The sequence below is a fragment of the Balaenoptera physalus genome (genome assembly GCF_965194825.1).
Source record: "Balaenoptera physalus genome assembly, chromosome: 1".
NCBI lineage: Eukaryota > Metazoa > Chordata > Mammalia > Artiodactyla > Balaenopteridae > Balaenoptera > Balaenoptera physalus.
In genome coordinates this window covers 116,598,665-116,606,391 of record NC_138882.1, presented here as the reverse complement: position 1 = coordinate 116,606,391, position 7,727 = coordinate 116,598,665, and the positions used below count along the sequence as shown (strand labels likewise).

Sequence of the window (7,727 nt, the reverse complement as noted above, 5' to 3'; positions counted from 1 at the left end):
ACTGTGACGCCTCGTCGGAGGGTATCAACTTGCATTATTTTCTCTAGGACGTCTCCAACCTGTCTCTTGTTGAATGTCAGAGTAATGGGAAATGCCAGTGACAAGACGGCGTATTACTCCTGATTAAGTGCCGTGTCAACCTAATTAGCAGAGTAATTATAAGGTGCTAATGAATGATTCAAAGTTCTCTGAGTTACATTTTACTCCAAATTACCATTTTAAGAACCCTATGAATCTGAGTGGCTGGCATCGCTTCCGTGACTAGGTGCAGAATGATGGTAGAAAATGGCCTTTTAAGTCTCCCAGGGCTGGGCCGAAATCTGGGGTTTAGTTGCGGTTCTGAAAGTCTCTTTTCGAGGAACGTATTTTTTCTGTTGAGGACTTGGCTGGGCGGGGGCGGGCGGGGGGGGATGTCAGGGAGGCAGATGACCTCCTGGGACAAAGTATTGCCTTTCTGTTGGAACTGCATCTGTGTGAGCCCTCGGTCCGGAAGGGGATAGGTGGGAGACTCATCCTTCCTGCGTTTTCCTAGGGAATTCGATGTGTTTGACCCAGAAAAATCCCGCACTGTTTCCAGGGCGTGTTGAGCTATTTCTTATCATCTTCGTGCATGTTTTCTCACGGGTCTGTCTCCGAGGAGAACAGCGGGGAGAGGGAAGACTGAGGCGAGGAGATGTACGATCCAGGAAGCTCTCGCTTTTCTCAGAAGGCGAGGGGAGTTTGGCGGACGAGCCGGGGTTGGTGAGCCGAGGCGGGGACACGGAACCAGCTGCAGGCAGAGGCCGACGCCGGCCTGAGCGGGTGCGGGGAGCCCCTCGGGAGCGCGTGGTGGGCCCGCCGGGTGGGGTCGAGCCACCCTGGGCAGGGAAGCCTAGGAGAGCCTGAATGACGCCTGGAGCGTGGTTGGATCAGCCGCCTTTGGAGCGAGAACTGCGCACTGGCCAGGCAGATCCTCCTGGGAGCCTGCAGGCCGGGCTTCGGCCTCGAGCCCCGGGATTTCGGAATCAAGGGCCTGGGACTTAAGAGGGCATCTCTCTTATCGAAGGCTGCAGCGTCCCGCCCACAGGGCCGGGCCCCGGCACGCCTGGCACAGTTGGCTTCTGTAGGAAGGGCACTGGGGCTGCCTGAAACTGCAGGCGGACGCTACACATTCTTCTCCCTTCAAATATCAATTCGGATTCTTCTCATTAAGACATCACCCACCAACTTCCCGACGGAGGTTTCCTCCCAGACCCGGGACTCCAACCCGCACTTCCCTCGCTGCCTGTTCTGGGTGGGAAGTGGGGAGGGGGAGAAAACAAATTTAAGATCCAGAACTGACGGCAGTGCGCAAATCAATTATTCTCGACCTTGATAAATAATTCATTTAGGCCTGTTTTTTGTTTTGTTCCGATGCTTAAAATGACTCAAGAGCTCAAAAGGCTGATCTCACAGCTTGTGTTGGGCGGTTCGACAGGATTTTTTGCTTGGAATAATTCACAACATTAGCAGGGGAGACAGAAATATGACCCTACGAAAAAATGAAATCTAAAAAGAAAGGGAGAGAGAACGTGGAAGTATTGGGGCGGGGGACGGGCGGACTGTTCATTTTGTGAAAACTCTAAAGCCAAGCAAACGGAAGCCCAGTAGGCCCCACCTTGTGAATGTCTCAGATGAGCTTTTCTTAAGAAAAGGTTAAGATCATAGATTTCTTGGGGTGGGATGTTAGGATATTAGCTTTGGGGAGCCACAATTGTGAGGGGAAATATGACCTTGCTTATTATCAAGGTTCTATTTGGGGGTCCCTGCCAGAGAGGAAATGCTAGTAGTGGCCTGAAGATCCAAAAGAAGAACTCAAAGACTAGATGGCAAACTTAATGAAAAAATTCTTCACAGCTGGGGTTTTGTGTTTTAACTTTCCTCAGTTCTTTTTTACCCAGACACATTCCTCTTTTGCCATTTTTTCCCTGAGAGTATATATGATGTTTATACCCAAGAAGTCATGCACTTTCTAGCAGAGCAAGCATAATTAACTTTTCGTTTAAAAATCAGAGTTTAGAACTAGAACAGGGTGCCGATCAGTCACATTTTCAATTCCACATATAGGAAAGGAAATGCATTAACTGGCTTAATCTCAGTTTCCCACTGAATTTAACATACAAAGAAATATAGTCCCTAACCTGACACAGGTTTGAAAATGATCTTCCACTTTCAGGTCTTCATTTTCTTAAAAATAAGAAACAAAGGGAGAAAGAGAATTCTTTAATTTTTGGAAGATTTTGGAATTCCTGCAGAGAAAGCAGTTTTTTGCCAACTATGAATAATAAAGAACTTTTCCTTCCTGGCTCTGAAGGACACATCAGTCCTGACCACCACTAAAGATGCTCCCTCCCCACTACAGAGAATGATTCAAACATTCGCATATTTTTACAAGTTCTGTTCTTAATACACTCTCAGTGGTCCTCTTTTACAATCCAGATTTGGTATTTGGGATTGTGTTAAACTGGAGCATCAGTTAAAAAAATACAACTGAACTTTGAAGAAAGACACCTATAGATTACAGTGAACTTGGAACTGGTGCTTCTTCCTATCATATTTAATTTGAACGTTTCTTGGGATCCACTTGACAATGCCAACTGACAGGAATGGGCTGCAAAGGCGCTTCCCTCCACTGGGCGGCGCCAAGAGCCCCGAACCGAGAGAGCCTGCTATTGTTTCTTTTTGTAAAAGATGCCAGATACACAAATAAACTCTCCTACTAAGGTTGACTCCCTGACGATAGTGTGACCTCTCGCTGTTTACAAAGCTACAGAAATGTTGAAAGCATACTTTGCTTTCCTTCTTTGTTTTTTCAGCCTATCAATATATTTCCAACTGCTTAAGGATTTGAAGCATATTTGCTTAGGAAAATAATACTAAAGAAAAAGACATGAACACACGGAAACTGAGTCCCTTAAACTGAAACCAAGAGGGTGGAGATTGGGAGCAGAGAGAGAAAAGGTAAAGTAGGAAAAAAGAATAAGGTAACTGAAAACTGTTTTAACAGAACAACAGGTTAAAGTGATAGGCTATGTAATTGCTAATTTCCTAGGGGAATAAAAGTTTTGAGAGCTAGTTCTCGCATCATAATAAAATTTGTGAGCTCTGTAAGCTTCACCACAAAGATCAGCAGCAGAAGAGAACTAGTGAAGTTGGTTCTCTTTTGGGGGTTAGATCTGTGCTGTGCCCAGCAATCAGCAGGGAGGCAAGTAGACATGTAAATGAAAGGATGCTGGAAGAGGGAGTTTCAGTCTCATTTTCCCACTTCCCAATGTTCTTGAGCAAGGCACTTAGCCTTTCTGGTCACCAACTTCCTTCTCTATTAAAGGGAAGAGTCACCCTTGCCTAGAATAGGGTATTTGTGATGACCTAATAAGACCTTCTATGTATATGCTCTTTATACATAGAAGCAAGGGTTTCTTGCTTAAAATGTGAAGCAAGAGTTTGACAGATGAACAACGCAAAGGTGGCAATTATTTCTAGCTATAGGTAACATACGGTAGCCGTATTTTTTTCACTTCTTCCTTCCCTCACTCATTTTGTTCATTCACTTAGTCCATCAACATTGCAGAATGTGCATTCTGTGCCAGGGGCTTGAGAATGAGAGAGTTAACAGGAGTTTGAACATGCTGGAAGTTGTCACAATGCCATGATGGCAACATGAATCTGCTGCAATGGGGATGGAAAAGAACGAGTGGGGAGTCCAACCCTGGGAGGAGATGGGGGGGAACAGAAAGTCTTCCTAAAGGAAACAAAGTGTGTGTTCTGTCATGAAAGAAAAGGGATGCATCCCAAAGAGGGATATGATTAAATATAGGGATTTACACGGTAGCTAAGAGTAATAATTGTGCAAAAATTGTCGAACCTTTAATCTCCTAACCGGGGTGCTGGGCTACAATGTGTGGGCGCATATTGGCTCTAGGGCTCTCCTGTGTGCTTCAGGAAGGTACAAGATACTCTTGGAGCATCTTGGAGTGAACAGTAACTCACCGCACATGTTCACAGACCTCAGCAGCAGAATTTTACAGCAGGTTACACAGTCTTAGATTTGATCCCAAGAGATGGTCCAGCTCCCTCCTACCAGGACTGTAACGGAATAGGGGAGGCCCGCCTCTATTCCCGACTTCTTTCTACTTTCTAGAGTTCCAAATTCTGGAGGGAGAATGAAGTCTCCCTCCAAGTCAGGGGTGGAGATAGAAAAAACGACAAAGTGGAGGCAGTTGGAGGGGCCGGGGGAGAAGGTGGGGAGAGATTTTCACTCCTTCTAAACTGAATCATGGTCCATTGAAGACTGGCTTTTAGAGAAATGAAAGGGCCCCCGTGTGACACCAACACTCCTGCTATGAAAAGAACTCCTAAGCCTCTAAGGTTCATGAAGGAAGTTGATTCTTCTACCAACTCTTGAGGTTCAGAGGGAATGGAGGGGCCGAGGCAGAGGAGGAAGGAAAGCCTCAGAGCGCTGGGCGAAGATGCCAATCAGGGAAGGGGAAATTTATTTGCGATGTTAATTAACAAGCGGTTAATTAAAACGGCACTTTGAGCGCTAATCAATCGCCTTATTAAGTTAGAGCCATCACTGGAACAAATTGAAAGCTCCCCGCCCCGGCTCCTGCCTCCGGTGCGGGCGGGGTTAGCTTCCCAGACACCTTGCGAGGGAAGCGGGGAGTGGAGGACGGTCTCCATCCGCTCTGGCAGCCTCTCGGGGGTCTGCAAAATCCTCCAACTCCAGGGTTCACCCTGGCTTAACCGCTCTCTCCCAGGATCTGCTGAACTGGACACGTGTCTAGGAGGCCATCGCTGGTCCGGACGCACCCGGCAGGGGAGAAGGAGCTGCTCCGGAGAACAACTGGATCTGCAGCAGCTAGCGCGGACGTAGCTTCCGGGAAGAAGCGCCCCAAAATGTGCGGGAAATGAACTGTGGGCCCTCAAGCAGCGGGGAGGAAGCAATTCGGCCCGAGAGGGGGCGCTCTCCAGCCGGGACCACGCATCCCCACTTTCCCGGACAGACTGATCGCCTAACTTTGAAAACTCTTCTTAGGCCTTTGCCCTTGTCCAGCCCAGCAACCAGGAAAGAGCTGGCCTGTCTTCAGGCAGCGAGCACTGGACAGCCATCCTCTTTGTCTCTGTCTTCTGGGGCTCCATAAGAATGGGGTGGGGTGTGAGGAGGGAAGAGGGAGTGGGTATGCTGATCAACTGGAACGCCGGCACACCATTGCCTGTCACTGTGAGCCTTCCACCCAACCCCTTCACGCTTCCCCCATGCCCTTGACCCTCCAAACTGGCTAGGAGAATTAAGATTTCGAATCTCTATTTTTGAGGAGCCTTCCACATTTCCTAATTGTTAAATGCCTGATTTGCACCAAATTCCCAAGGGATAAGTATTTGGCAATGAGGGGGACTGTGAATTTAAATGCCAGTTAAGTGGGTCCTCCTCCCGCAACTCCACCTGTCTGGCTGCCCTTGTTAAGGAGGAACACACCCGGCACGCACACTCCAACATTCCTGGGGTGCAGAACAGAAGTGCAGGAAAGAGGGACCCCAGCGTGGTTTGCTTTTCACGGCCTGCTCCAGAGAAAAAGAGGACGCCATTGAAAGGAGGTCTTTTGCATGGTGGGTGATGCATGTCGTGGCCCAAAGTGGGTTTATGTGTCTGCAAAGACCCATGTATGTCCTGAGCTGGCCTGTGGGCTCGTCATCCAGGAGATGCGTCGGACCGCGTTTGCTGGTGGATCTGAGCGTGCTTGGGCTGTCCCGGGAGTACCGAAGGAACGGCTCCCACGTGCAAAGTTCAAAAGCATTAATATTTTCATCATATTATCATTATTCAATATAATAATATTTACTCGGTTAGCGGCACTAATTAGGCCACATTAAAAGCGTAGTGTCTCCCTAATGGTGCGTAATGTGCCCACACACATTTTTCTCTCTGAGGATGGGAGGCTCTTGGCCGGCAGGGGAGAGTAGACAGGCAAGCAGTGGGATGGATTAGGGTGTGACGCTCCCCAACACACACACACACACATACACACACACACACACACACACACACACACACACACACACACACACAGAGCCAGGTATCTTTCGGGTGGGGTCTGCCGCTTCTGCGCGGTCGATGGGACCCTCCGCTGCGAACTCGGCCCGGCGCCAAGCACCCTGCAGCCTCCTCCCGCGCCCTGGCTCTTTGAACTCGGCGGATTGATTTTGCTACCCTTCCCCCTTTTGTGTGTGTGCCTGCAATTGGTTAGGTTTTTAAGGTTTGGGAGGGCCGTTGTGAAAGAATTAAAATACACTTAACTGGATCGCCTTGGCCGAGAACTGGAGGTCCCGCCTCCTAGCTCGGCGCTTTTAGTATCTCCTTCCCAGTGGGAATTTCTTTCCGAGATTCCAGGGTAGGAGTGTAAAAGAAGCGCCCGCAGATCAGGGCCGGTCTGGGTCTTTTTCCTGTTCCTGCTGCCAGCGGTCGGCCCCGGCGTCCTGCTGCCCTCCGCGTGGTGGATGTTAAGCTCCGAGAGTGTGCCCCTCCCGCGGGCGCCGCGGCGAGATCACTCTGAATATGTAATATATTTGTAACGCGCGCCGAGGTGTGACGGGAATGGGGGTTGGGGGCGGTTGAAGCAGGATTGGGAAGGAGGGGTGCGGCACAGAACTCACATTGTACAGCGCAATCTAACAATCTGAACATTCCTTTATTAAAAGCTGCTGCCTGACATTTACACTGAGCCGCCCGCCTCTGCCTCTAATCCGGGCGAAAATGTATTGTACCGCCGAAATGTGGCTTCTGCCTGCTGGGACGCTGCACCCTGCGGCCTGGCCGGGCCCCTCCGCTGCAGCCGGGGAAGATCCCTACCCGCGCCCCGCATCTCCGAGGGTGGGCGAGGTACCGCCTGCCTAGCCCGGGCGCCCAGGTGTGACAGGCACCCTGCCTCTCGCTCCACCTCCCGCCAGCCGCCCGATTCAGCGAAGCTCTAGTGACCTGATCTACGCCTCTGGTCCTTCCGTCCCCTTACAAAGAAGTAAACTTTATACCTCCCCGCCCCCACCACCACCCATAATCCGATCGTTTAGAGCTGCTGTTTTCCTTTTGTCAGATTCCGCCTCCCTGATCAGTCTGAGTACACGATCAGAACTGCTCAGAGAGCAAGAAGCACATTGATTTCAGCTTGTTCTGCCCACAGACAGGCCCTGACAAGGTTGTTAGAACAGTCGGAGAGGTCTATACAATCACTTAATTACCAAAACTGTCAGTCAGGCGGGACGCTACTCCGCGTCCCGGGCTGCGCCGGGCATTCCAGCACTGGGCCGCGCGCGTGATTGATCGATGCTGATAGCATCGCAAAATAATTACGGCGAATTTTCTGATGTGTGATTTTATCCCAAGTTCATGCTTCAGAGAGGTAATCAGAGGATGAGAAGGGTCAGTGCCATTTCAGATTACCTGGAGTCGGCGAGAAAGGGTAAAATAGAAGGGGGAGCGGCTCAGAGAGAAGGGAGAGAAGGGGGTGCAGAGAATCAGGGACGAAGAGGAAGAAAGACAGCCAGATTTGGGTTGCTGGAGGGACTGCAAGCAATTCGTCAAACCTTGCAAAGGATTTCCTTCAGAGCCAGCATATGGCAGATTGATTTTGTCCAGCGTCGGTTTGGCCCCGTTTAAGATGATCCAGCGGTTATTATTGCGATTGGCTTAGGAGCTGACAGGCAGTTGTAGG

The 7,727-nt window shown here is 49.8% G+C and overlaps 1 long non-coding RNA gene across 1 annotated transcript in view; it reads right to left on the bottom strand.

Moving 5' to 3' along the window:
* Positions 1-7,727, bottom strand: part of LOC309636613 — a 657,692-nt gene that overhangs the window by 513,398 nt on the left and 136,567 nt on the right. The window lies entirely within an intron of this gene.